This window comes from Phyllobates terribilis, unplaced genomic scaffold (genome assembly GCF_046119375.1).
Source record: "Phyllobates terribilis strain yellow unplaced genomic scaffold, ASM4611937v1 Scaffold_2__4_contigs__length_985480577, whole genome shotgun sequence".
NCBI lineage: Eukaryota > Metazoa > Chordata > Amphibia > Anura > Dendrobatidae > Phyllobates > Phyllobates terribilis.
This window is the reverse complement of record NW_027362762.1, coordinates 526,790,018-526,817,249: the sequence shown is the minus strand read 5'-3', so window position 1 is coordinate 526,817,249 and position 27,232 is coordinate 526,790,018.

Sequence of the window (27,232 nt, the reverse complement as noted above, 5' to 3'; positions counted from 1 at the left end):
AATAGATCCTTGTAAATGGATTTAAAGTGTATTCATTCAAATTAGAGAGACAATTTAAATTAAAAAGCTTAGAGCTGCCTCCACCACAGGGGGGCTCGCTCGACCCACCAGCGGACAGGCACCAGTATTGGGAGAGGGGGACTGGCCATCAGGGTTCAGCGCGGCTCTGGCACAAACCCGGCGACACGGAGGTGGCACGGGCAGGAGCGGACTGGCCGTGTCGGCTTCTCACTTTTTGGATTTTAGAAGGGCATGACATGCCTATATCTGTGTCTCCCCCTCCTTTTACTCCTCCACCTCTTTTATTTTCGCATGACTGTATGTACTTGTCACTTTTCCATGTGTTAGTTATGTCTTCTGAGCAGTTTGTCAGCTTTTGGACACCTTTGAAGGTGTTTTCTATGTGTTTCTATGTGTTTTTGTTTGCCTGCCATTGGTTTTAACGGTGTTCGAAGGTGTTCGACGAACAGTTCGACGAACAGTTTGGCGAACACACGGGTGTTCAACGAACCGAACCGAACTCGAACACTACGGGGGTGGCTCAACACTACTCTTGAGCGACCAGCTCTCGGCTTCCAGTTATTGGAAAACTAACACTGAGCGTATGTTATATAAACCTCTGAATTCCAACATATGGAATATATGTACAGTACAGACCAAAAGTTTAGACACACCTTCTCATTTAAAGATTTTTCTGTATTTTCATGACTATGAAAATTGTACATTCACACTGAAGGCATCAAAACTATGAATTAACACATGTGGAATTATATACGTAACAAAAAAGTGTGAAACAACTGAAAATATGTCTTATATTCTAGGTTCTTCAAAGTAGCCACCTTTTGCTTTGATGACTGCTTTTCACCATCTTGGCATTCTCTTGATGAGCTTCAAGAGGTAGTCACCGGAAATGGTCTTCCAACAATCTTGAAGGAGTTCCCAGAGATGCTTAGCACTTGTTAGCACTTTTGCCTTCACTCTGCGGTCCAGCTCACCCCAAACCATCTCGATTGGGTTCAGGTCTGGTGACTGTGGAGGCCAGGTCATCTGGCGTAGCACCCCATCACTCTCCTACTTGGTCAAATAGCCCTTACACAGCCTGGAGGTGTGTTTGGGGTCATAGTCCTGTTGAAAAATAAATGATGGTCCAACTAAACGCAAACCGGATGGAATAGCATGCCGCTGCAAGATGCTGTGGTAGCCATGCTGGTTCAGTATGTACTGTATATACCCCGCACGATCACTGCTAACTTCACGATAACTCAACAAAGAGTATTAGCTGCCACCACCAGTCAGGTTTTACAGGCTGTCTGGTTTTGGTTCTGGTAGCGTTTGGCTTCAGGGTGCAGGTTACAGAACAAAAGGAACAGAGCTATTAAAATTTATATTTAATGCAGAACGGTAGGCAGTGTTTATAAAAAAATATACAAAAGATTTTACAAAGGGGACAAAACAATACAGAATATACAGTTACATACAATAAAAGGATAAACCAACAAATCTTACTAGACCTGTCGTCACATCAATGGCTTCAGGTGTATTGAGGGAGGCTCTCCAGAAAAACAGACAGCACTTACAATGAACTGTGCCTCCATGTATTGACGATGCCCTTAAGTTTGCATTTACCTTTTATTAGCTCCTAAGTTACACCCACACACCACCCCTTCATGACTCCTACAGGGTTGGGCTTTTCAGTTTCAGAAAATTATGAGATTCCCTAAATGGACTATATCTTTGCTTTCAGAGAGTCGCATGTGCTCAATGTTGACGTCATATTTTGCATCATGATTTCATCTTTGTATAGAGATCAAATATGCCAGGTGTAGGTGCGACGCCCTCCCTGGGCTCTTGCGGGGCTTACTCGGAGCCGGGTCGGTGTAGGGGTCGCGGGGGATGCAGTCGTGGCCTCGACCCGTTCCGTGCCCAGGGCTGTCACATAAAAAATATTGGGCTTTCAAGGATGAGTGGTATTTCGACTACGCCACCTGTGGTTTCTGGTGATGGACACCAGCGCTGCTACAATCCACTGAGGCTGGCATTAGGGGCAGCTAAGATGGGACGGCTCCCCACAGGCGGAGCAGGCCTCAGGGCAGTGTGAGAAGGAATGGTGGATGCAGTGCCGCTCAGGAAATAACAGGCTGAGGCAGTGTGTGAAGTTATCTGGGTCTTTACTCACTTTAGATGAACTTTCAGCTGCAAAGCTTCTCTATGCTACACACGGCGTACTGCGGCCACCGGGAAGGGGGTCCAGCACTTCCCAGGTAGATCAGGAGACTCTGTTGCAACCCCTCTGGTGTGTGTTCCTCTCCTTGGTAAGTTCTCCCACTAAGTCTTCTCCTGACTGTGTGTGGTACGAACGTGTTGTAAGGCTGGGTCCCACTGGATAAACGCAGTTTAAGAGATACATGTGGCTCTGTCTGTAACCCCCTGGGATCCACTAAGCCTCCGGGCTTTTCTGACTGAGACGTGAAGTAACAAAGTCAGATGTCAGGGGCCAGTTACCCCTCTTGCAGCAGGAATCCCTCTGGCTAAGCCTGAGTAAAGAATACAGGTGGTGACTCCGCTCCGTCCGTATCCCCCTGGGATCCTTTTGCCTGTGGAGCCTACCTCCTCTGCTCCCCTCCAGGGCCTTCTTAGGACAGGACCTTGACCGGGTAGAGACAGTGGTTAACTCTGACCCGCTCCTCATCTCAAGGCCAGAGTATGAGGACTGCGAATCTCCCGCCAGCTATAGCCTCTTGCTGGACTCTGACAGAAGACCCTCAATCAAAGACCTTGAACCTAAGATGGCCGTAGATTAAATATGAATCAATAAGTGTTTCCTAAAAGTGTGTCCTCCACCCTCACCTACTACATGGTTCCCCCTATCTTTGGTTCCCCTCATCTCCTCTATCCCGGGCCGGGGCAGCACCCTGGTGCATTTAGGCCCCCTACAGGACAGGAGTGGTGTAGTGTTGAGTGGTGAAGTGGGGTCCTGAGAGATGCTCCATCCTTACCTGGGAGAGGAGATACCACACCTTATCTGAGGTGCAGTTCCCCTGTGGCGACTGAACCCTCAGGGGCGCCACATAGGCTCGTCTATCAGGTCTTTATTCAATTGACATGAGTCTGATCACCTCTCAGCAACTTGAAACTATGCTTTACATTCGTCACTTCATCACTTTTCTAAAAATATGATTTTCCTATATATTGGATCGACGCAGTTCATGCAAACCTCCCTTTTTACTTTTCTAGTAAGCACACAAAGGAATCCTAGATCTTTAAACTTCTAAATCTCTCATCTCGATCATAAATCTGCTCCACATTCCTGAAGCAGGGTTAGCAGCCTCACATCTGTTTAGACATTGGCGTATCTATGGTTGCCTAATTCCAAAGGAGGGGGTCAGCTTCACATAGGAGAGTGCAAGCTCTTCTCTCTCATATCTGTAAGCATTTTACTTTTCTCCATGACATACAGGCCTCAAAAAGTGAGATACATGCAATACAGAACAGCACTTGCATTGAGGTGCAGCGCACCTGTAACATCCCTGATAAAGTAGTCATGCAACTGTTAATGGTTTGGCATCCTAAAATTTACTAGGTCATAGGATCTGAGCTAATTTAGGGGCTTTATTTGCAACATATTTAATAACAGGAGAGAGTATTTGTTTGATTTCTTTATTCAAATATATAACAGGCAGTAATTTGTGGACAGTTTTACATATTTCTTTGTATTGTTGAATGTACTGACTAGAGAAACCTAACAGCGGTCTTTGGTTTATATCTGTGAGTGTACTTTGAGCTACTATATTACTAGCTCTAGCCAGCATCCACATAGGATATTGAAGATGTGTAAGTCTATCACAGATATTCCTATTTTGATTTTGATTGTCTAGTTTTGTGGAACTATTCTCATTTTCATGGACCTGTTGACCCACAGAAATTCCTTTAAATACATGGAGTGGGTGACCTGATATTGCATGCAGGATAATAATACTAGAAGTCTTTGCAAAATGCACTGTTGAAATCCCACCAGTGTAAATATGACTCTACAGTTCAAAATAAAAAAATATATATTTGTAGAATGGCAACATAAATTACAACAGATACAACCCCAGATTCAGCTGCCAATAAAAACATTCCTAAAGCATATCTCTGTCTCCACCATACTGTACCGTGGGTATGGTGTTCTTTTGGTGATGCATAGTATTAGCTTTGTGCCAAATATACCTTTTGGAATTATGTCCAAAACTTTCAACTTTGGTCTCATCAGACTATAACATATTGTCCCTCATGTTTTTGTCAGACTTGATGCATGTTTTGGCAGAACATAGCCAGGGTTGGATGTTTTTGCTTGTAAGAAAAGGCTTTCATTTTGCTACTCTCCCACACAAGCCTGACATATAAATAATATGGGAGATTGTTGTCACATACAGTACACAACGAGTACTTACCAGAAATTCCTGAAGCTCCTTTAACCTCATTCATTCCGAAGCCAATTACTGTTTTTAACACTTTCTTTTTTTCCTTCCCTTCTTCCAAGAACCAAAACTTTTCTATTTTTCCATTCACATAGTTGTAAAAGGTTTGTTTTTAGTGGGATGAATTGTAATTTTGAATGATATCATTCATTTTATCATGTGATAACCTGTAAAGCGAGAAAAAATCCAAGTGCGATGAAATTGAAAAAAAAGTGCAATTTCACAATTGTTTTTTTGAGTTTTTTATTTACCATATTCACTACACGGTAAAACTGACCTGGCAATATGATTCTCCAGGTCAGTACGAGTATGCAAATATGTATAGTTTTTCTTTTTATTTAAGTGGTGAAAAAAAATCTGAAATTTGTAAAAAAATATTTTTTGCTGCTGTTGCAATTTTCCAAGACTCATAATATTTTTCATTTTTTTGGATATTAGGCTGTGTGAGGACTTATTTTTTGTTCCCCTGACCTGATGTTTTACGAATACCATTTTGGAGAAGATACAATGTTTTGATCTCCTATTATTGTATTTTATTGCAAAGTTACGAAAGCCAAAAAAACGTAATTTTGGTGTTTTGATTTATTCTAGCTATGTCTTTTACCAATAGAATTAATGCATTTTATATTTTTAGAGATTGGACTTTTACGAAAACAGCAATACTAAATATTTTTTCACTTTCTGTTGTATTTGTTAGACCCCTTAGGGGACTTGAATCTGTGATCACGTGTACTATTCCCAGCAGTACTACAGCACTGCTATGTATAGCGAAAATCAGTCTCCTATGAATGCCAGTCCCTGACTTTCACAGGGTGACAGGCATGGAGGTCTTCTGCAGGCCCTTTGCTGTGTTGTAAGCTGCTTATGGACCATGGCTTTTGCTGTAACATGTCACTAAGAAAATATCAAGAAAATCCTACTAGAACAGCTAAAAATGGGTATTCCCATCTCCAAGATCCCATCCCAATATGTATTAGGTGTAATAATAATAGTAATAATTAGCAAATTCCTTTAATTAAAAATGTAGTATAGTTTTTCTGATTCACTATGTCTCTTTCCTCATTTGCAGGCATTGCAGGAACTTATGTATCCATGGTTATGACCACTGATATAGTGACAGTTAGTTAGCTTGTTGGTAGTGGTCCTAACCATGGATACATAAGGTCCTGCAATGACTGCACTTGAGGAAAGACATAGTGAATCAGAAAAACTATACTACATTTCTAATTGGAGGTATTTACTAATATTATTATTATTACACCTCCTACATATTGGGATAGGATTTTGGAGAAGGGAATCTGTCATCCAGCTTTTACTATGGAATCTGAGTGCAACATGATGTAGGGGCAGAGAGTCAGGTTCCAGTAATGTATCGCTTAATGGACTACTTGGTGCAATTTTGAAAGAATCCATGTTTTCTGCGCTGTGGTCAGAATGCTGAGCTGTGTATAACCATGCCACAACCTGACTGACAGCGTCCTGTGTACACTGTACATTGCAGCAAGCTGCCATCCAGTGGTCAGGGTGGGGATGCACAGCTTAGTTGGACTGTCTTGCACGCAACACCTTGTCTTCTAGTGGTAATCTTTTGATTATAATATACAGATTGTAGTGAGACTACAGCAAGCTGCTGAGCAAGTGACAAATCAGGCTCTCTGTCACTACATTATGCTGCTGTCAGAATAAATATCAAAAACCTGATGAAAGAATTCCTTTAACTATATAGATATCAATGTCAATCTATAGCATTTAAATGGTTGCAATCTGCATGTAACCGTACTGGAGAGATTTTTTTCCATTTTTATTATTTGAGGGCAGAGGCTTATTTTTTTCTCATTGGCTTATTCATGACTATTTTATCTATGATGTTACTCTCGATCAACCTTTTCTTTTACATGTATTTTTTTCAAGCATCTCTTTTTACCATTTTCTGCTATGATTTTGACACGTTAATCAGTAAAAAAACATCATTTCAGATTTACAGTGGACATTTTATATTTTTGCATGGCCAATCCAGTCAAAGCACTTTACTTTAAGTATTCCCTACTTATTAATATCATGTTGAATGGCTCTGTGATCCAGCCTTAGCTTCTCTGGCTCTTCAATGTAACAAGCCAGTCTGCACTGTTTTTAGGAATAATTTATTTGCACAATAGAACTTCAAATATCTAATTTCTTCATTGTTGACTCATAAACTGGCATGTTCCAATGTAACAGCCAGGAAGCAATATTACAAGTCTGTTGATAAATTTTTGGTTAATACTTACAATTATTGTCCTTATTTTGTGATGCCATCAATATATATTACTACCTTAGCAATATTCTTAAGGTCCAATTTCAATTTCCACTATTCCAGCACATTGTAGCTAAAGCTTTTCTGTATTGTTTTCCTTGTTTTGTTTCCATCATCTTTGTTTCATCAGTTATTTTGAGTTGATTGACTTTTTTTTCCATTATAAGCAACATAGGCTAAAAAAAATGTCATGCATCAAAATAATTTTTCTAGGAGATTTCTTGGGAGAATTTTTCCCAGTAAAAACTATGACCTCACCAAACCTTTATGTAAAGATTTCATAGAGTTAAATAAATCAGAAAGGATCACAAACTAATACAAACACATTATGAGACCGGACTTCCCCTAATGCAGTTGTCTTGAAAAAGCAATGAGACTTCTAATTTACATTTTGTGAACTGTCACTTACCAGAAGAATTGCAAAAGGCACTTTTAGAGCAAGCGTGTCACCTTGAACTATTTTCAATGTGCAATAGTTAAGAATGTTAAGCTTTGTAGTAAATACAAAACATACAGTAAGTTTCAGTACAGAATAACAAATGGTTAATGAACCGAGCTATTAGATGTTTGTTTTTGGTTTTTTTTAATACTAGAAATGCATCATATATTAGCCTGCTTCCTCAATTACCCTTTTATTTAGTCACTTTTGATACTAAAATCCAAAATATCTATTATGTGGTTTAAAGTAATAAATCCATATCATATTACCATTCAAGACAACTTCTAATAAGTATAAGGTATATACTGTAGCTACACTATGAGTCAGCAATTACTGCTTGATTAAGTTCCGCTTAAAAAACTTAAGGTATTTAGCAAATATTTTTGGATCAAAAAGTGTAAAAGCCATGCAACCACATCAAGGTGTAGTTCAAACGGACGATCTCTAACTCTTGTGACTCACCTCTCCAAATAGGGAAGGGAGAGTAACTAGGTTTAGATCGTAATGAAACCTTTTTGGGAAACAAGGGTTGATCAAGGTATTGAGCCGGGGAGGGGGCACATTCCCCAATGCAAACTACAAAAAAACCCCAAAAGGGCCTTAACAATAAAATTTATGCACAGGTCAACAAATACACCGTGGTCAATATAAAATCATGTACATTCACTATGCGTCAGCAATGTGCCATTAATGAATACATGTATTCAATTATTGCTATACAGGTACTTGTATTAGATACAGATGATCGAATTTGCCAAAATTCAAATTCACCAAAAAACATGTATTTTACAGGGAAATTCAATTTACTGCAAATTGAATGTTCCTTATTATGCCCTGCTGTCTATCCAAACTCCAGAGCATAATAAACGTAGGATATTAAAAAAAAATTAAATCTCACCTTACCAGTCACCAATGGCATAAATATAGTCTTATGGTCCCCGATGCAAAATTTGGACCTGGGCCCCAGCCTGCATGTTGGTTAGATGTGTGGACCCTTGTAGCATTCTAGATCCAATAGAGACATATTTGTTTACCCCATGCAATAATCTCCCCCAATCCTGGGCCCCTTTCAGTAATAATGTTCCCTGTCCTGGGCCCCATGCTATAACATTTTCCCTCATCCTGGGCCCCTTCCTAGTGTAAAGTCTACCAGGGCTGCCACCAGGAATTTCAGGGCCCCGTACGGGCAAAATTTTCATACCCCCTTGAGACTCTGTCCAGGCCCAACCCCAGCTCTACCTCCATCCCTCGAACCTTCCACAGTGCCACCTCCCACTCTTGGAAAAACTCCACTTCTGCACCACGTTCTCACCAATCAACCATTAACAGTTCCCATTGAATACCATATCACATACATAGCCATCAGCTTTTTTTTGGCCACAATTTTTTTTTTAAGCTGCTACCATGACCAAGCACAGGGAAGGAGACCGGGGGCCGTCGGAAGGTAAATATAATCTTTTATTTTTTATTTTATTCTTTTTTTACAGCTTTTAATGGTACCTGGGTATGGAGGAGAGTCTCCTGTCCTCCACACCCGGGTACCATCCGCACATTAGAACGCGCCAATTACGCAAGTACAGATGCAGTCTTGCAGAATTGGCGCGTTCTAATGCAAGTCAATGGCGGCGAAAACGCAGCACTTCCGCAAAATAATTGGTAGTACTGCGTTTTTTTCCGCAATGATAATCTGCAGTGGAAATTTCCGCACCATGTGCACAGCAGATGCGGATTATCATTGGGGAACATGGCAGGCCTTCTACCAAGCGTTTTTTAAGCGTTTCTGCAGCGTTTTTGCTGCTGTGGAAATGCTTAAAAAATGCCTCGTGGGCACACAGCCTTAAAGTAAATTCTTCCAAAACTTTGAACTATGATTAAAAGGATTGGCCACATTCTGGCTATTATAAACCAACGTGTTTGAGATGATGACAAGGCACTTACTAATATGGCCTTTTTTGAATTTCGGTAAATAGGAAAGCATGTGGGCGAATAGGAGGTCAGATGGGGAAATGGGAGGTCGGACGGGAGAGTAGACGGGCGACTGGGCTGGTGGGTGCGCACACCCCACCACTTTCGGACCCTCAACTCCTGCACATAATGTGCCCAGGGCACCCCGGCAGCTTAGGAACAAAGGGCAGACGGAAGTGTATGATGTCACTGATGTCAGAGGCGTCCGTCCCCCTCTGCTGCGGCCACACAGTGTAAGTAGCTGCAGCTGTGAGTGACTGGGGCCATTTGCTGACTCTCTACAGTTCAGTAAAATGGTGTCTGCAGCCAGCCACCACATTGCTGAATTCACACAGAGTGAATTGCAAAAAATCTGTAATATGGAGAAGATGAGTTTCTGTAAAAGTTGAGGAGAATTCAGTTCCACTTGAATAAATTTGTCCATCTATACTAATAGGATGTATATCCCTAACGGAGACGTAAACCATAATTCAAAAAAGTGTCTCCTTCTGGTGTCATCTATATCTGTGTAGAGGCGGTATAAACAAATGATAGGATTTTATTACATAACCTTCAATATTGTATATGTACACCACATTTTAAAATGGAATGTTCTGTTTAGAAATCACATCTTCATGCACATAATTCTGCTTCAGTTGTCTGTCATTGTCTGCAGAGCTGACTCACATTGAACGCACTGCAGTCTATCAATGAGCTCAGCGACTCTGCCCGAGTTGACGGCATGAGCCACCCAAAGCTGCTGAGCTCACTGATTGGCTGCAGTTCTGTCAACGTGGCCAGGGTGCCTCTGCGGTCTGCTAAGTGTTGTGGCTTGTGCCAATTGTTTCCAAAAGTAGTCACTTTTTGCTAAAAGCCTCTGACAGATCCTAACACACACTGTACATAGAGAACATAACTGCCATATTTCAAAGTCAATTAAAAACATAGGAAATTATAGGAAATTAAGATGTTGCAGCATTTAATGTGTACCATGAAACATCTAAATCAAATAAGAAAAAAATGTTCATTTAAAGTCCTTGGATACATCAGGGCTACATTGGGGGTTCTAAGAAGTCTAGAAAGAGAAAAAAAAACCTGTTGAATATTATTTTCACAGTATCGCATATTTTTCAAGTTTATATTGCTGCTTTAAAGCATATTACGCAAAGCAGTTAAATAAATTCTTGCACGCCACAGGTCTACACAGCCTCTCTACTATGCCATGCGTTCCTGACATCTGCTGTTTAAATATTTTGAGAGCAAACAAATTATCCGTATGTACTTTCTGGACCAAACCCCACTACACAGACAGCTATGGTCATTCACAATGTACCATCGACATTCTGAGCATGCTGGAGACATCATGAATCTGTTTACCTGGTGGGCAATAAGGGGAAATCCTCTAAATGCAAACGGAGAATATGTCAACGGAAATCTTGAGTATCAAAGGCTCAGTCTTCACAGTTTTGCTATTTGGATGTCAAAATGTTAAAACTATTGAATTTTTTACGTCATCAGTATAACAGTTGTTTTCTTGACATGTTCCAATATGCACTATTAAAGTTATTCTATAAGTATTCCAGTGTCAGAGTGCTTATGCAACTGTTTATGATTATGGGAAATAGTTAATTTAACAAATATTATACACTTAATACAATACTTTTGATTTCAATTTTAATATGTCAATGTATGTGACTATGATAATATAGATTAGCTTGTAATGGTCATGTAGAGTGAAGAAAACTTTAAAAAGTAATTGTCATTTTTACTTCATGATGGGTACTCTTTAAAGGGGTTGGTCACAACTTGAAGAACCCTGTCTAAATTCCTGTTTTCCCCAGTAAAATATATACACTTGCACTCATCTCTGCTCTCCTGGGGAATTAAGTGACATTGTTATGTCATGCGATCCCTGCTGCCAATCAGCGCTGACTTTACTCCACTCTCTTACGGACAAATCACATACATCCAGAGGAAGTGAGAGAGCCTCAGTTCATGCTCCTTGCATGGCAGACGTCTTCAATTTAATTGTGGAACATTTCTTTCACAAATATACACAATTGAAGAAGGTGGTGGCTATGGCCATAAAAGTGTCAGCTCATTTCAAACCATCTTATGTTGCAAAGAATGCTCTCCTGGCTTTGCAAAAACAAAATGGTGTGCCAGAGTATCCCCTGGTCTTCAATGCTGGAACCCACTGAAATTTGACTCTATATATATTGCAACACCTGTATGAGCAGTGTAAAACTGTGATGGACTACATCATGAAGCAGTCCAACTGAAACGTGGGTTATTTGAGATCTGACATTGGTAAGCCCTTTAAGAGGCACCAAAATATGTCAGTATACACATATGTGGAATCAACAATGTAATGTCCCTATTTATCCTGGAAAAAAACAGTCATCAAAATGCAAGAGAGAAAGAGGGAATGGAGTAGGAATAGCATATTTCACCTGTTCATAGCCTGTTACCTGCTGCAGGATTTGGAAGAGGAAGAAGAACAGGAGGAGAAACTTTAGACCGTGTACTGGGGTTGACTCCCCCAGATACGCAAAATCATGAACGAGGAAAACGGACACACATTTAGCTAGCCAGAAGAACTTTTTAATAAGAAGCTTGGAAAAATGATTTTCCAATGACAAGAGAAAGATCCCAAATAGATTCATATACACTAGTCAATATTGACTAGGACCACTGTGCTGCACACCTTTGTAGACTCAGGTGTTGTCACTACGTTGCTATAATTTGCCAAACAATACCCTTTAAATCTCTTTTTGCTCCAACGCTGTAGGTAACCCACCGAAGAAATGTTCGACATGGCATTGTGTACACTTTTCCCCAGCTGTAGTCCTTTTCAGACATGCTGAAAAAAGCTGAGTATGATGGGCACTGACACGAACCAGTGCCTATAATTACCTAAGTTTGACACCAAACTAACTACGTTTGCGTGCATGCTAACCAACACTCCCTGTGATCACTGTGGTGGGGCTTGAGCTCAGGACTTACCAACCTGGATCTGGTCGCTGAGAAATTACTTCATTCAGACCAACAGCTGCGTGGTCAAGAGGAAAGTAGAAATTCACCAATAAATGAGTGATGCCACCGCTGACTTGTGGGAGGGCCTTCCAGATGCATCACTGATGCCGGGTTCAGGGGCTTTTGTCTCCGCTGCTTACTATAAATGTTTCTGAGACAACCTTCTCCTTTGCCAGATTAACTGAATCGGGATGATGTCCTCTGTTTTTGGAGTGGTTTCTGTCCCATCAGGTCACACAGCCCCCAAGGATGGCACTGGATGAAGATCCACAAATCCTCTCTCTTTCAGCTCTCACTCTCCTCTCCCAAGATGGCTGCACACCCATTTCCTGTCGAGCGCGTCATTCTTTCTGTCAACAAAGGATCCGTTTTTGCCTTTCCTCAAAGATTTGAGTATATCTTAAATCTTTTCTATACATAAGTTCCAAATGAGAGACTACAGAAGACTCAAAAGGTAACCTCTTATGGCATGTGATCAGTTCTGCAGGCAACAATGTTCTCAATGTTCAAGCAGTACACTATCATATACATTAGTATGGAGACATAAAAGCAGCTGTAAACAGATTGTTAATGGAAATTGTGCGCCGTATCTCCCATCATCTCACAAAACAACAGCAAGATAAATAGGAAGGGGACATAGACTTGGCAGAGGCAGGGGACGAGATTGACAGTCATAGTGAAAATGATGATGACGATGAAGACAACAACGATGACGCTCACCATGATAATCAACCATTGCAAAAAGGTGATGAAAAAGGGGGATTTTTTTTTCCATTATGTTTTAGCATACAAAATATAGCAAAACATGGACAACCATTTTAAAGGTGTTTCAACTATCATTGTTTAGAAAGTATTACTATATATCTGGGCATATGTATAACTGTTGATGGGGAAAGTGCATCATAAGTAAAGGGAACCTACCACTCTATTCATGCTGATCAAACCACAGGCAACATGAATCATAGCCTGATTGCACAACTGCACCCAGTTATGTCTTTCTGTGAAACACTCTGGTGTTTCAGAGAAAACAGTTTGAAGAGCCGGCCGGGAGCTATAGGTAGAGAGAGGACTAGTCTGACGTAGTTCCCTGCTGGCTTCTTCCAATATCATTTTTGTTGATTCACAAGTCTCTCCCTATGTACACATATCTAGAAACCTATCAATTGATCAATCAATCAATCAATCAATCAATCAGAGTAGTGCAAGGAGAAACAGGCCAGGGGTTGTGCTGGACTAGTCAGGTCTCTCCCTATAGTCCATAGCCACCTCTTCAAACTACACTGCTCAAAAAAATAAAGGGAACACTCAAATAACACATCCTAGATCTGAATGAATGAAATATTCTCATTGAATACTTTGTTCTGTACAAAGTTGAATGTGCTGACAACAAAATCACACAAAAATCATCAATGGAAATCAAATGTATTAACCAATGGAGTCCTGGATTTGGAGTCACCCCCAAAATTAAAATGGAAAAACAAACTACAGGCTGATCCAACTTTGATGTAATGTCCTTAAAACAAGTCAAAATGAGGCTCAGTATTGTGTGTGGACTCCACGTGCCAGTATGACTTCCCTACAATGCCTGGGCATGCTCCTGATGAGGTTGCGGATGGTCTCCTGTGGGATCTCCTCTCAGACCTGCACTAAAGCATTCGCCAACTCCTGGACAACGTGACGTTGGTGGATGGAGCGAGACATGAAGTCCCAGATGTGCTCAATCGGATTCAGGCCTGGGGAAGGGGCGGGCCAGTCCATAGCTTCAATGCCTTCATCTTGCAGGAACTGCTGACACACTCCAGCCACATGAGGTCTGGCATTGACCGACATTAGGAGGAACCCAAGGCCAACCGCAGCAGCATATGGTCTCACAAGGGGTCTGAGGATCTCATCTCAGTACCTAATGGCAATCAGGCTACCTCTGGCGAGCACATGGAGGGCTGTGCGGCCCTCCAAAGAAATGCCACCCCACACCATTACTGACCCACTGCCAAAGCAGTCATGCTGAAGGATGTTGCAGGCAGCAGATCGCTTTCATCTGTGAAGGTCACAGGGTGCCAGTGGCGACTTTGCCAATCTTGGTGTCTGTGGCAAATGCCAAGCGTCCTGCATGGTGTTGGGATGTGAGCACAACCCCCATCTGTGGACGTCGGGCCCTCATACCACCCTCATGGAGTCGGTTTCTTACCGTTTGTGCAGACACGTGCACATTTGTGGCCTGCTGGAGGTCATTTTGCAGGGCTCTGGCACTGCTCCTCCTGTTCCTCCCTGAACAAAGGCCGAGGTAGTGGTGCTGCTGCTGGGTTGTTGCCCTCCTACGGCCCCTCCACATCTCCTGGTGTACTGGCTTGTCTCCTGGTAGCGCCTACAGCCTCTGGACACTATGCTGACAGACACAGCAAACCTTCTTGCCACAGCTCGCATTGATGTGCCATCCTGGATGAGCTTCACTACCTGAGCAACTTCTATGGGTTGTAGAGTCCATCTCATTCTACCACGAGTGTGAAAGCACAACCAACATTCAAAAGTGACCAAAACATCAGCCAGAAAGCATTGGTACTGGGATGTGGTCTGTGGTCCCCACCTGCGGAACCACTCCTTTATTGAGTGTGTCTTGATAATTGCCAATAATTTCCATTTATTGTCTATTCCATTTGCACAACAGCATGTGAAATTGATTGTCAATAAGTGTTGCTTCCTAAGTGGACAGTTTGATTTCACAGAAGTTTGAATTACTTGGAGTTATATTCTGTTGTTTAAGTGTTCCCTTTATTTTTTTGAGCAGTATATATTTTCTCTGAAATGCCAGAGCATTTCAGAAAAAAAAGATAGCTGTCTGCAATTGAACAGCCAGGCTCTGATTCATGCTGCCTGTGGTTTGGATGGCATGAATTGAGTGACAGGTTCCCTTTAAAGGGAAGGTGCCATGATTTTTTATTTTTGTATTAATAATTATTTATTATATAATCAATTATTTTAATCCAAAATTAAATATACTACTTTAACAGTTTTTTATTTATTAATTTTTACTTCAAATGGGGGCTGCCAGTTGCCTTTGGGGGTGTGTAAGTGTCTGACCACGACCACACCTCAAATACGGCAGCCCATGGGCAAAAAAGACTGGGGTCACCGTCTGACCGCATCTCTTGTATTGAGGCTGCCTTAGCTGTGACCTGGGCATGCCCCTTTCACTGTGTAGCACACAGTGCATGCTGCAGGCTGCACTTTCCCTGTTATCTCTCAGCATGAGCCAAGTCATGACAGAAGCTGTCGGGAGGGGAAGTGCTGGGTTATGGAGATCTAGGGTGAGGTGAGTATCGGGCAGACCGGGGAGAGGTGATCACAGCCTGTTCATCACGCTGCTCTGCTCTGAACACACTAACACAGAATAGGAAGCAGTGCTGTGGGGGAGCGAAGGAAATTTGAGTTGAAACGTTTATTTTTTTTTTTCTATGCATTGAATAACAGTGGTGCCAGCAGAATGGGGGACATATATCAGTATGAGGGACATTTACCAGGATGTTGGAACATATACCCATATACCCTGATAGGGGACATATACCAGGAAGGGGGACATACAACAGGATGGGGGAACATATGTACACCCTTGTAGCATGATGGGGGAACATGTACCTGGATGGGGAAAACATATATCATGATGGGGGAACATATACTGGGATTGGGGAACATATACCAGTATGGGGGAACATATACCAAGGTAGGGGAACATATACTAGGATGGGGAACATATATCAGAATGGGGGAACATATACCCATATCTCAGGATGAGAGAACATTCAGTACAGACCAAAAGTTTGGGTACACCTTCTCATTTAAAGATTTTTCTGTATTTTCATGACTATGAAAATTGTACATTCACACTGAAGCCATCAAAATTATGAATTAACACATGTGGAATTATATACTTAACAAAAAAGTGTGAAACAACTGAAAATATGTCTTATATTCTAGGTTCTTCAAAGTAGCCACCTTTTGCTTTGATGACTGCTTTGCACACTCTTGGCATTCTCTTGATGAGATTCAAGAGATAGTCACCGGAAATGGTTTTCACTTCACAGGTGTGCCCTGTCAGGTTTAATAAGTGGAATTTCTTGCCTTATAAATGGGGTTGGGACCATCAGTTGTGTTGTGCAGAAGTCTGGTGGATATGTGGCACCCCAGGGGTCTGGTTTCCACAGTAACAGCAATGTTATGTCTGAGAGCAGGTGGGAGGTCTCTTGGTCAGGGATCCTATGCATGCCACACCTCCTGCCCAGTCCTGGGAGGGGAAGAACTTCCCCTATATAAACCTAGGGCTGAGGCAGGGTTAGTGAGTAGAGAAGAAGTAGAGACAGAGAAGAGCAGCAGATATAGGAGAAGAACATCAGGAGCTCTGTGGGAGCAGTGCTATAAGGAGTCAGGGGCTGGCAGCTGCAGAGCTCGCCCTGAATGAGAAGCTATCACCGGACCCGGAGTCCGAGGCTGTGGGGACTAATCTTTACCCAGCAGCAGAAACCGCCCAGCAGGAGATTTCAGGTCCTCTGGCCAAGAAACCCGAAGGCACGGTCACACGCGTGGGACCAGCACCGCCGTCGTGGAGCGGACGCCACTAGAAGGCCCCGAGTCACCGGCCATACGGGTGAGCACCACACGGTACACTCAGGGACGTGGGATACTTATACCCGCCTCTAGCAAGGTAGCCAGAAGAGTACAGTCAGTTTGGGAGGCCTACAACTCCGCCTGGCCAGGGGAGATCCCATCTGCTCAAGGACTGACCAGGCCCCGATCGCTAGCCAGTACTCCGGGAGGGTCTATCTTTATCACCATTAAAGACCCTGAACTACACCGCATCGTCTCTGAGTGATTCCTGCTCCCCCATCATCCACTTCGGCTGCCCTGAGGCCATACCCCTCCCGTTGGGGGTGATACTATCACGCTGCACAATCCTACCACCGGCCTCAGCGGTCTGCCCTGCAGCGGCAGCTCCTTCGCTGCATTCAACGGGTGGCGTAGTCGTCCAACATCTACCGTTAATACAACGCCACTTAGTCTGACTCCCTGGGCACGGACCGGGTCACCGCCACGAGACTACAACCCTCAACAGATCCGGCTCCGGGTAAGCTCCTACATGCGCAACGCTGTGCGACACAGGCCCAGGGGTGCGTCAACTTTTGGCGTAGTCGGCAGGATATCGTGCCCGCAACCACCGGGTACTGCGTGCCTGAAAAAGACTGTTCAAACTTACCAGTGGTGAAGATTCCCGCCATCCGTGGAGGTTTCCCGCCATCCGGCGCCATCTTCTGCCTTCTTCCCGCCATCCGTGGAGTTTTCCCGCCGTTGGACGCCATCTTGAAGACGCCGCGCGGGAAGAAGAGGGGCGTGGACTCCGAAAGCGCGCGAGAACGGAAGCCCCGCCTCACGTCCGGACGTTGCGTAAGGTCCTGGAAGGAGCCCAGCAGACGCCGACGTCACAGGAGCGCGACGGAAGGTCCTCAACCCTGACGATCGACTGCGGAGCCGCGGCCTACGGAAGAGGATCATCGCAAAGTAGGCCACGGTCCACTAGGGGGGAGGAAGATGTCGGATACGGAGGAGAGCTTCACTGCCTCAACCCCCGCCAGCGCCACCGCTGCTGCAGTCATGCCTTTCACCATGCCCTATATCCCGGGAGCGGCCTGGCTACCCCAGTACTCAGGGGAGTCACATACCCTGCATGACTTTAGAGAAAAGCTGGATAGCCTCTTCCAGGTGTACCCCCTCACAGAAGAGCAAAAAGTGAGCATCCTGGTGGCCCAATTAACCGGGGCAGCCCAAAGGGAGGTAAAGTCCTGGCCACCTGGGGGGAGGACTGTTGCAGGGATACTAACCCGGCTGAGGGACACCTTTGATACCCGCACCTCAGCCGAGATCAAGCTTAGATTCTACGGGTGCAAGCAGCGAGCATACGAGAGTATAAGTGACTATACCCTGAACCTACAAGAGGCCCTGAGAGCCATTAAGCAGACCGACCCTGACGGCATGGGAGACGAGGACAGGCTGTTGACTGAACAATTTATAGAGGGTTTATATTGCAATGCCCACTGAACCCAGTTGCGGGCAATGGCCTTACAGGACCCTCATCTGGGATTTGCACAGTTCAAGGACAGAGCCATCCGGGTGCTCCGAGAACCGGCACCAGGTGGCGTTGTGACCCACAGACGCCCCACTACCACTTACCACCAGGAGGCGGCGCCCTTGTCGGCAGGGCCTGTGGGAGCTGATGCGCAGGCTTTGAACAATGACCCGGCTCCAGACCTGCACCATCAGGTCCAAGAGCTAGCTAAAAGCGTTGCCGCGCTAACCCGAACTGTGCAGTCTTTACAGGTTTCCACTCCAGGGAAGATCCAGCTGGCATCCGGACCGGAGGACATCCCGTGGCGTCGACCAAGGAGGACCCCACCGGCCAGAGGAAGACCAAGCGACCGATACAACGAGGACGGACAACCCATCTGCCGCCGCTGCAATCAACCCGGACATATGGCAAGGTACTGTCCTTTAAACTGGCACAACCTGGGGTAGAGGGCCAAACCCCAGGAAAAAGATCATCAGGCCCATCGAACTGGCGCGACAAATATGTGGGAGGACGTCCAGTCTTGCCTGTGGTACTGGATGGCATCCCTATGAGTGCCCTACTGGACACCGGGTCACAGGCTACCACTATCCCGTACGTGCTCTTCAAGCAGTACTGGAATGACTCGGATATCACCCGCTACCCTGACGATGATTTGAGTATCATCGCCAGCAATGGTCAGCCCGTGCCACAGATTGGATTTAAAGAGGTGACCATTAAAATCGGTAGAGTTGAACTGGCGGCACAGGGACTGATCATTGTAGACATTGAAAAGCACGAGAGTCACCCAAAGATAACTCTAGGAACTAATGTAATTGAAAATTGTCTTGCAGAGGTGATTTTCCTTTTACAGCAGGTTGCGAAGAACGCCAGCTCCGGCCAGCAGCGAGTGCTCCAGAAAGAGATCCGGGCACTGATGCGACGGCAACAGATAGAACTCTCCGGTGGTGAGATTGGTAGCGTAAGAATGTGTGACCCTTTCCCTATTGCCATGCCCCCAAAAAGTGAAATGATGATTTGGTGCCAGGCAGCTATTGGTCTGAGAGGTAGAGATTACCAGGCAATGGTAGAACCAGTTTACTCAGACAGGAGGCCCACCATTTTGACAGCACGGGGGGTGGTCAATGTACGCCATGGGAGGGTGCCCGTTCGCATAATAAATATCGGGAAGAGGGAAGTGTACCTGCCCCGGTATGCCACGCTAGCCAAATTGTATACCATCAATCAAAATTCCATACAGTCCGTAGAACCCTTGCCTCCATCTTCCCTGGAGGAAGGTAACGGCTCTAAGGAAACAATGGAGGACTGGTGTCAGCAACTACATTTGGGTACTGACTCCACTCCCTCACACCAGAGACAGGGAGTCTATCGGGTGGTTCAAGAGTACGAGAGAGTGTTTAGTAAACACCCATTAGACTTCGGGCGAGTCAAGGGGGTAGAACACCGCATCCCCACGGGAGACCATCTTCCCATAAAAGAGAGGTATCGACCCGTACCCCCTGCACACTACCAACACGCCAAGGGGATGCTTAGGGACATGAAGGAGGCTGGGGTGATCAGGGATAGCTGTAGCCCCTGGGCAGCTCCACTAGTCTTAGTCAAAAAGAAAGACAACACCATGAGGATGTGTGTAGATTACCGGAAAATCAACCGTATCACACACAAGGATGCGTACCCCTTACCAAGGATAGAGGAGTCTTTGGCTGCTTTAAGATCTGCTAACTTCTTCTCTACCTTGGATCTCACTAGTGGGTACTGGCAGGTTCCTGTAGCAGAGGCGGACCGGGAGAAGACAGCATTCACCACCCCGATGGGACTTAGCGAGTTTACCTGCATGCCGTTCGGACTCTGTAACGCACCAGGAACCTTTCAACGATTAATGGAGTGCTGTCTGGGCCACAAAAACTTCGAGACGGTCCTGTTGTACCTGGACGATGTCATCGTATATTCCAAGACTTATGAGGACCACCTGAAACACTTGGCGGAAGTGTTCGAAGCTCTGGCAAACTACGGCCTAAAGGTAAAACCCTCCAAGTGTCACCGACTAAAACCAAAGGTGCAGTACCTGGGACACGTGGTGAGCGCTGACGGAGTGGCTCCCGACCCTGATAAGATCACCGCAATTAAGGAATGGCCAAGTCCCTCCAGTGTAAAGGAAGTGCGGCAGTTCCTCGGGTTGGTAGGCTATTACCGCAGATTCATCCCCGGTTTCACCAAAAAGGCAGCTCCTATGCAGGACCTCCTGATAGGCCAGTCCCGGAAGGCCAAGAACCAGAAGCCGCCCTTCAAATGGGAGAAGTTAGAAGAAGAGTCCTTCCGCCAGCTGAAGATGGCCCTCACGGGGGATGAAATCCTGGCGTACCCTGATTACAGCCAGCCCTTTATCCTCTACACCGACGCAAGTAACATCGGGCTAGGAGCCGTACTGTCCCAGATCCAGCAGGGGAAAGAACGAGTAATCGCTTACGCCAGTCGAAAACTGCGACCCACCGAAAGAAACCCTGAGAATTACAGCTCATTTAAGCTAGAGTTCCTGGCAGTGGTGTGGGCAGTCACCGAACGCTTTAAGCACTACCTCGCTTCTTCCCGGTTCACCGTGTACACGGATAACAACCCGTTGACACACCTGGACACGGCAAGACTCGGTGCCTTAGAGCAGAGATGGATGGCCCGTCTGTCCAACTACGAGTTCACAATCAAATACCGGGCAGGACGCTCCAATACCAACGCGGACGCCCTGTCCAGGATGCCAAACCTACCGGACGTAGGAGAAGATTCAGAGGGGCTGGAAGAAGTCGAACTCCCCGCGTTCCACCGTCATGGGACTATCCAGTATTCCCATCGGGTAAGGAGTAAGCAAGCCGCTACGTTTAACCCCTTGCCTCACTACAACTGGGAGGAAACGCAAGACAGTGACCCTGCCGTCCGACTGGTGAAGGAGATGCTGACTCGGCCAGAGGCTCGCCTTGACCCAGACGCTCCGGAGGAAGCCAAACAACTGTGGGCTGAGAAGAGTCGACTGTTCCTTTACAAGGGGAAGTTGTGCCGCAGAATGGTTAACTCCCGGACGCATGAACTAATCTGGCAAGTAGTGGTGCCACGAAGAGACGCAGCCATGGTGATGGAGGCATACCACGACGGGGCTGGACACTTCGGATGGAAGAAGTTGGAGTTCCTGCTGCGCGGGCGGTTCCACTGGGTAGGCATGAGGGGAACCATCGAGAGGTGGTGCAGAGACTGTGGCCCGTGCAACCTAAGAAGGAAGGACCGTGCCAGCCAGAAGACCCCCCTTCAGTCCATCGTCACCAAGCAGCCGTTGGAACTGGTAGCCTTGGATCATGTAAAACTGACCCCAAGCAGAAGTGGCTACGTCTACGCGTTAACCATTGTGGATCATTACTCCCGGTTCTTGGTTGTCGTCCCCGTTAAGGACTTAACAGCTCAAACGGCAGATAGAGCCTTCCAGCAGCATTTCTGCCGTCCACACGGGTACCCGGACCAAGTGCTGACGGATCAGGGACCTGCCTTTGAAGCAGAGGTCTTCCAGGAATTCTGCAATCTGTATGGCTGCCGGAAGATAAGGACGACACCCTATCATCCGCAAACTAATGGACTTTGTGAGAAAATGAACCAGGTGGTAATGGATCTTCTGAAAACGTTGCCCCTGGAAGAACACAGTCTGTGGCCTGAGAAGCTGCCCGACCTGGTGGACCTATACAACTACATCCCTGTAGGTTCCACCAACTGTACCCCGGCTTACCTAATGAGGGCAAGGCCTGGTAAGCTACCTGTTGACCTGGAGATGGGAGTCCTGACACCCGAGGACACTTCACCGGAAGCAGACTGGGACACAGAGAGGCAGCAGCAGTACCGGAAAGTACAGGAGAGCGTGGAGCGAAGTCTCTGTCTCGCTAGGGAAAGACAAGAGAAAACTTACAACCAGTATGCTCCCGCTGTTCCCCTGGTACCCAGAGAGCAGGTCTTGAAGAGGAAGAGACGGCTCCACAAGTTGGACGACCAGTGGGAGAAGGACCCGTACACCGTACTGCCCTCAAGCCACGACAACCCGAAGGTTTGTACCATCAGTAAAGACGGATCGGAAACCACAGCCATTGTATCCCGGGATCACCTGAAGAAGTGTCCCGAACAGCTACGGAACCCAGAAGGAGAGCAAGAAGACCCTCGACCCGTAGAGGAAAGGGAAGATATGGTTAGTACTGTGCTCGGAGCCTTCCCTCGGTCCTGGACTCAAGTCAATGGTGCAGTTGTGGTACCCGTCCTCACGTTCCTCCAACCAGCATCCCAAGTGCCTACGGGTCAACAGGTAGAGCTGGAAGAGCAGCCGGTCCAGGAGGCAGCAGACTCCACACAAGCAGAACAGGAGGATCAACCCTCTGCTCATAGTGAGCCTGCCGTACCCCTAGTGAGCCAAAGAGCCCGTAAACAGCTGCCCAGTTTACCCTTGACAGCTCCTACACCCTGTAGTTCAGGGCCAGACAGTCAGCTCCGTAGGTCCACTAGGGCCACTAGAGGCCAGTTACCCGCACGTTGGAGGATTTGAAGTGTTTAAATTGTTTTATTGAGGTCACCTGTCTGTTACTTGTAAATAATTATGTGTTTCTAGTTATTTTTAGGAGTCCTTGGTGGGTTTACCGGGAATCCTTGTACAATTGGTTGGAGCGTAACCTAGGAATGGACTAAAGACTGTTAAGGACTCGGGGCAGGACAGACCCCTACCTGGTTACGTCTCCCTGTTTTGGTGAAATGGACACCTTGCTTTTCTTCAAAATTGCACCCGGTTGCGGACACGCCGTAACCATCTTTATGTGTTTTTCTTATTGTATTATTATTGTTTATACCTTGTTATGTTTTTCTAAAAATATGTTTAGTCCCGGAGTACTAAATTTCACTAGGGGGGAATGTGGCACCCCAGGGGTCTGGTTTCCACAGTAACAGCAATGTTATGTCTGAGAGCAGGTGGGAGGTCTCTTGGTCAGGGATCCTATGCATGCCACACCTCCTGCCCAGTCCTGGGAGGGGAAGAACTTCCCCTATATAAACCTAGGGCTGAGGCAGGGTTAGTGAGTAGAGAAGAAGTAGAGACAGAGAAGAGCAGCAGATATAGGAGAAGAACATCAGGAGCTCTGTGGGAGCAGTGCTATAAGGAGTCAGGGGCTGGCAGCTGCAGAGCTCGCCCTGACTGAGAAGCTATCACCGGACCCGGAGTCCGAGGCTGTGGGGACTAATCTTTACCCAGCAGCAGAAACCGCCCGGCAGGGGATTTCAGGTCCTCTGGCCAAGAAACCCGAAGGCACGGTCACACGCGTGGGACCAGCACCGCCGTCGTGGAGTGGACGCCACTAGAAGGCCCCGAGTCACCGGCCATACGGGTGAGCACCACACGGTACACTCAGGGACGTGGGCTACTTATACCCGCCTCTAGCAAGGTAGCCAGAAGAGTACAGTCAGTTTGGGAGGCCTACAACTCCGCCTGGCCAGGGGAGATCCCATCTGCTCAAGGACTGACCAGGCCCCGATCGCTAGCCAGTACTCCGGGAGGGTCTATCTTTATCACCAGTAAAGACCCTGAACTACACCGCATCGTCTCTGAGTGATTCCTGCTCCCCCATCATCCACGTCATCTGCCCTGAGGCCATACCCCTCCCGTTGGGGGTGATACTATCACGCTGCACAATCCTACCACCGGCCTCAGCGGTCTGCCCTGCAGCGGCAGCTCCTTCGCTGCATTCAACGGGTGGCGTAGTCGTCCAACATCTACCATTAATACAACGCCACTTAGTCTGACTCCCTGGGCACGGACCGGGTCACCGCGACGAGACTACAACCCTCAACAGATCCGGCTCCGGGTAAGCTCCTACATGCGCAACGCTGTGCGACACAGGCCCAGGGGTGCGTCAGATACACAGCTGATAGTCCTACTGAATAGACTGTTAGAATTTGTATTCTGGTAAGAAAAAAGCAGCTAAGTAAAGAAAAATGAGTGGCCATCATTACTTTAAGAAATGAAGGTCAGTCAGTCTGAAAAATTGGGCAAACTTTGAAAGTGTCCCCAAGTGCAGTTGCAAAACCATCAAGCACTACAAAGAAACGGGCTCACATGAGGACCGCCCCAGGAAAGGAAGACCAAGAGTCACCTCTGCTTCTGAGGATAAATTTATCCGAGTCACCAGCCTCAGAAACCACACGTTAACAGCAGCTCAGATTAGAGACCAGGTCAATGCCACACAGAGTTCTAACAGCAGACACATCTCTTCAACAACTGTTAAGAGGAGGCTTTGTGCAGCAGGCCTTTGTGGTAAAATAGCTGCTAGGAAACCACTGCTAAGGACAGGCAACAAGCAGAAGAGACTTGTTTGGGCTAAAGAACACAAGGAATGGACATTAGACCGGTGGAAATCTGTGCTTTGATCTGATGAGTCCAAATTTGAGATCTTTGGTTCCAACCACCGTGTCTTTGTGCGACGCAGAAAAGGTGAACGGATGGACTCTACATGCCTGGTTCCCACCGTGAAGCATGGAGGAGGAGGTGTGATGGTGTGGGGGTGCTTTGCTGGTGACACTGTTGGGGATTTATTCAAAATTGAAGGCATACTGAACCAGCATGGCTACCACAGCATCTTGCAGCGGCATGCTATTCCATCCAGTTTGCATTTAGTTGGACCATCATTTATTTTTCAACAGGACAATGACCCCAAACACACCTCCAGGCTGTGTAAGGGCTATTTGACCAAGAAGGAAAGTGATGGGGTGCTGCGCCAGATGACTTGGCCTCCACAGTCACCAGACCAGAACCCAAACGAGATGGTTTGGGGTGAGCTGGACCGCAGAGTGAAGGCAAAAGGGCCAACAAGTGCTAAGCATCTCTGGGAACTCCTTCAAGATTGTTGGAAGACCATTTCCGGTGACTACCTCTTGAAGCTCATCAAGAGAATGCCAAGAGTGTGCAAAGCAATTATCAAAACAAAAGGTGGCTACTTTGAAGAACTTAGAATATGAGACATATTTTCAGTTGTTTCACACTTTTTTGTTAAGTATATAATTCCACATGTGTTAATTCATAGTTTTGATGCCTTCAGTGTGAATGTACAATTTTCATAATCATGAAAATACAGAAAAATCTTTAAATGAGAAGGTGTGTCCAAACTTTTGGTCTGTACTGTATACCAGGATAGGGAAACATATACCAGGATGGGGGAACATATACCAGGATGGGGAAACATATGTAAGGGGGAAGACCGGGGTGTAAGTACTTTCATAGCAATGGATCCGGAACTGCTGGGGCCGTGCCTCTGGTTGCAGGGGGAAGACAGACTGCGAGCACAGGAGTCAGGTGACTGGGAAGCTGGGGACGTATCCAGAGTGAGAGCTGGGAGGTCAGGTGACCGGGAAACTGGTGGCGTGGATAGAGAGAGGAAGAGACGAAGACGTTTGCGTGGGAAAGCGGAGCTGGGTCCTGCTCAGCAGAGCAGTGTGAGAGGGTCCAGGCTGCTGGCTCCAGTACTGGGAGCAAGAGCCGAGTGCAGTGGACCGGAGGAGTCAAGCCGACTAGAGAAGAGACGCAGGGTCTGTGGAGCCGAGCACGTGAGGTGCCGAGTTATGGACTAGGGGCTCAGCGGGTAAAACCGGAGACCGCCCGCTGCCGCCAGAAGATGGAAAATTGTTTGGGCGGGGAAGCCTGAGAAATCAACACTGGTCTCAGCTGGCAACTGCCTTGTGGAGGAAAAGAGTCAGCTAAGTGTAAAAACTGTCGTTTGCAACCGGTTCGGCACTGCTATATCTAGTTAAACTGTGAACTGTCAGTTAAACACTTTTACCTGCTACTTCCCTTGTTTTCCCCCATATTTTCCCCTGTTACTCCCTGCATGGAGATTGACCCTGTTATTATAAATTTCCCCTGTTTATTAACCCTGTATTGGCTGCTCTGTGTTTCTGTGTCGCTGCATCTAAAGTACCCATTTGGTGTAGTCGGCAGGATGCAGTCGTTAGACACAGACACTGCAGAGCAGTCCATCCTGGGAGCCCCTAAATCTAGCTTGCCGCTGAGGGACATGCTCAGCAATCTCCCAAAGTTCACCGTGGGGACAATATGATGCTGTGGGACTGGATTGAGAGAGTTAGGAGTATGTTACGTATGCATACGATGACCCCAGCTATGCAAGCCGAAATAGCCTTACTCGCCCTGGATGGTGAGGCCCGATAATCCGTGATGTAACGCCCTCCCCAGGAACAGGACACTGTAGAAAAAGTGGTGCGGATAATGGAGGAGATGCATGGGGATCCCACCAATGTAGGAGAGCTGAGGACACGGCTGTTTCACCAAGTGCAGCAGGAGGGGGAGACTGTGACGCAGTATGTTAATGCCTTACAGAGGGTGCATGTTTATATCACTAGAAAAGACGACATGGAGAATTTGGGAATGGGCCCCCCTGACGTGATCTTAAGGGACCAGTTTGTGGCAGGCCTCAGGGAAGTGCAGCTGAAGCAGGCCTTGCGGGAGTGCCTGTGCGCCAACCCACGTATGACTTTTCTAGAAGTGGGGGCGGAGGCACATGTGAGAGAGCAGGAGATGGGGGTGACGGCCCTGGCAGGGATGGTCTGGAGTAACGAGGTACCCACCCGGCCTGCAGCTGAACTGGAATGGGCTCGAGAGATGCGAAAGGAGATACAGGAGATGCAGGATGAATGGTCCAGTCTCAAGAAGACCCCTGCCCCGACACCAAAGATACCCAGATCGATTGCTCCAGTTATTGAAAGAATTGAATTCAGGACCCCCCCTGCAGGAGAGTTCTGTAGGGGAGTGAGGCAGCCCTACACAGACAGAGACATGACCAGCTGGAAGTGTAGAGATCCAGGACATTACACCAAGGGCTGTGCTAGCCGAGGGCGGCCCCTGTCGCGGCAGCCATTAAACTAGCAGGCTCCGTGTTTGG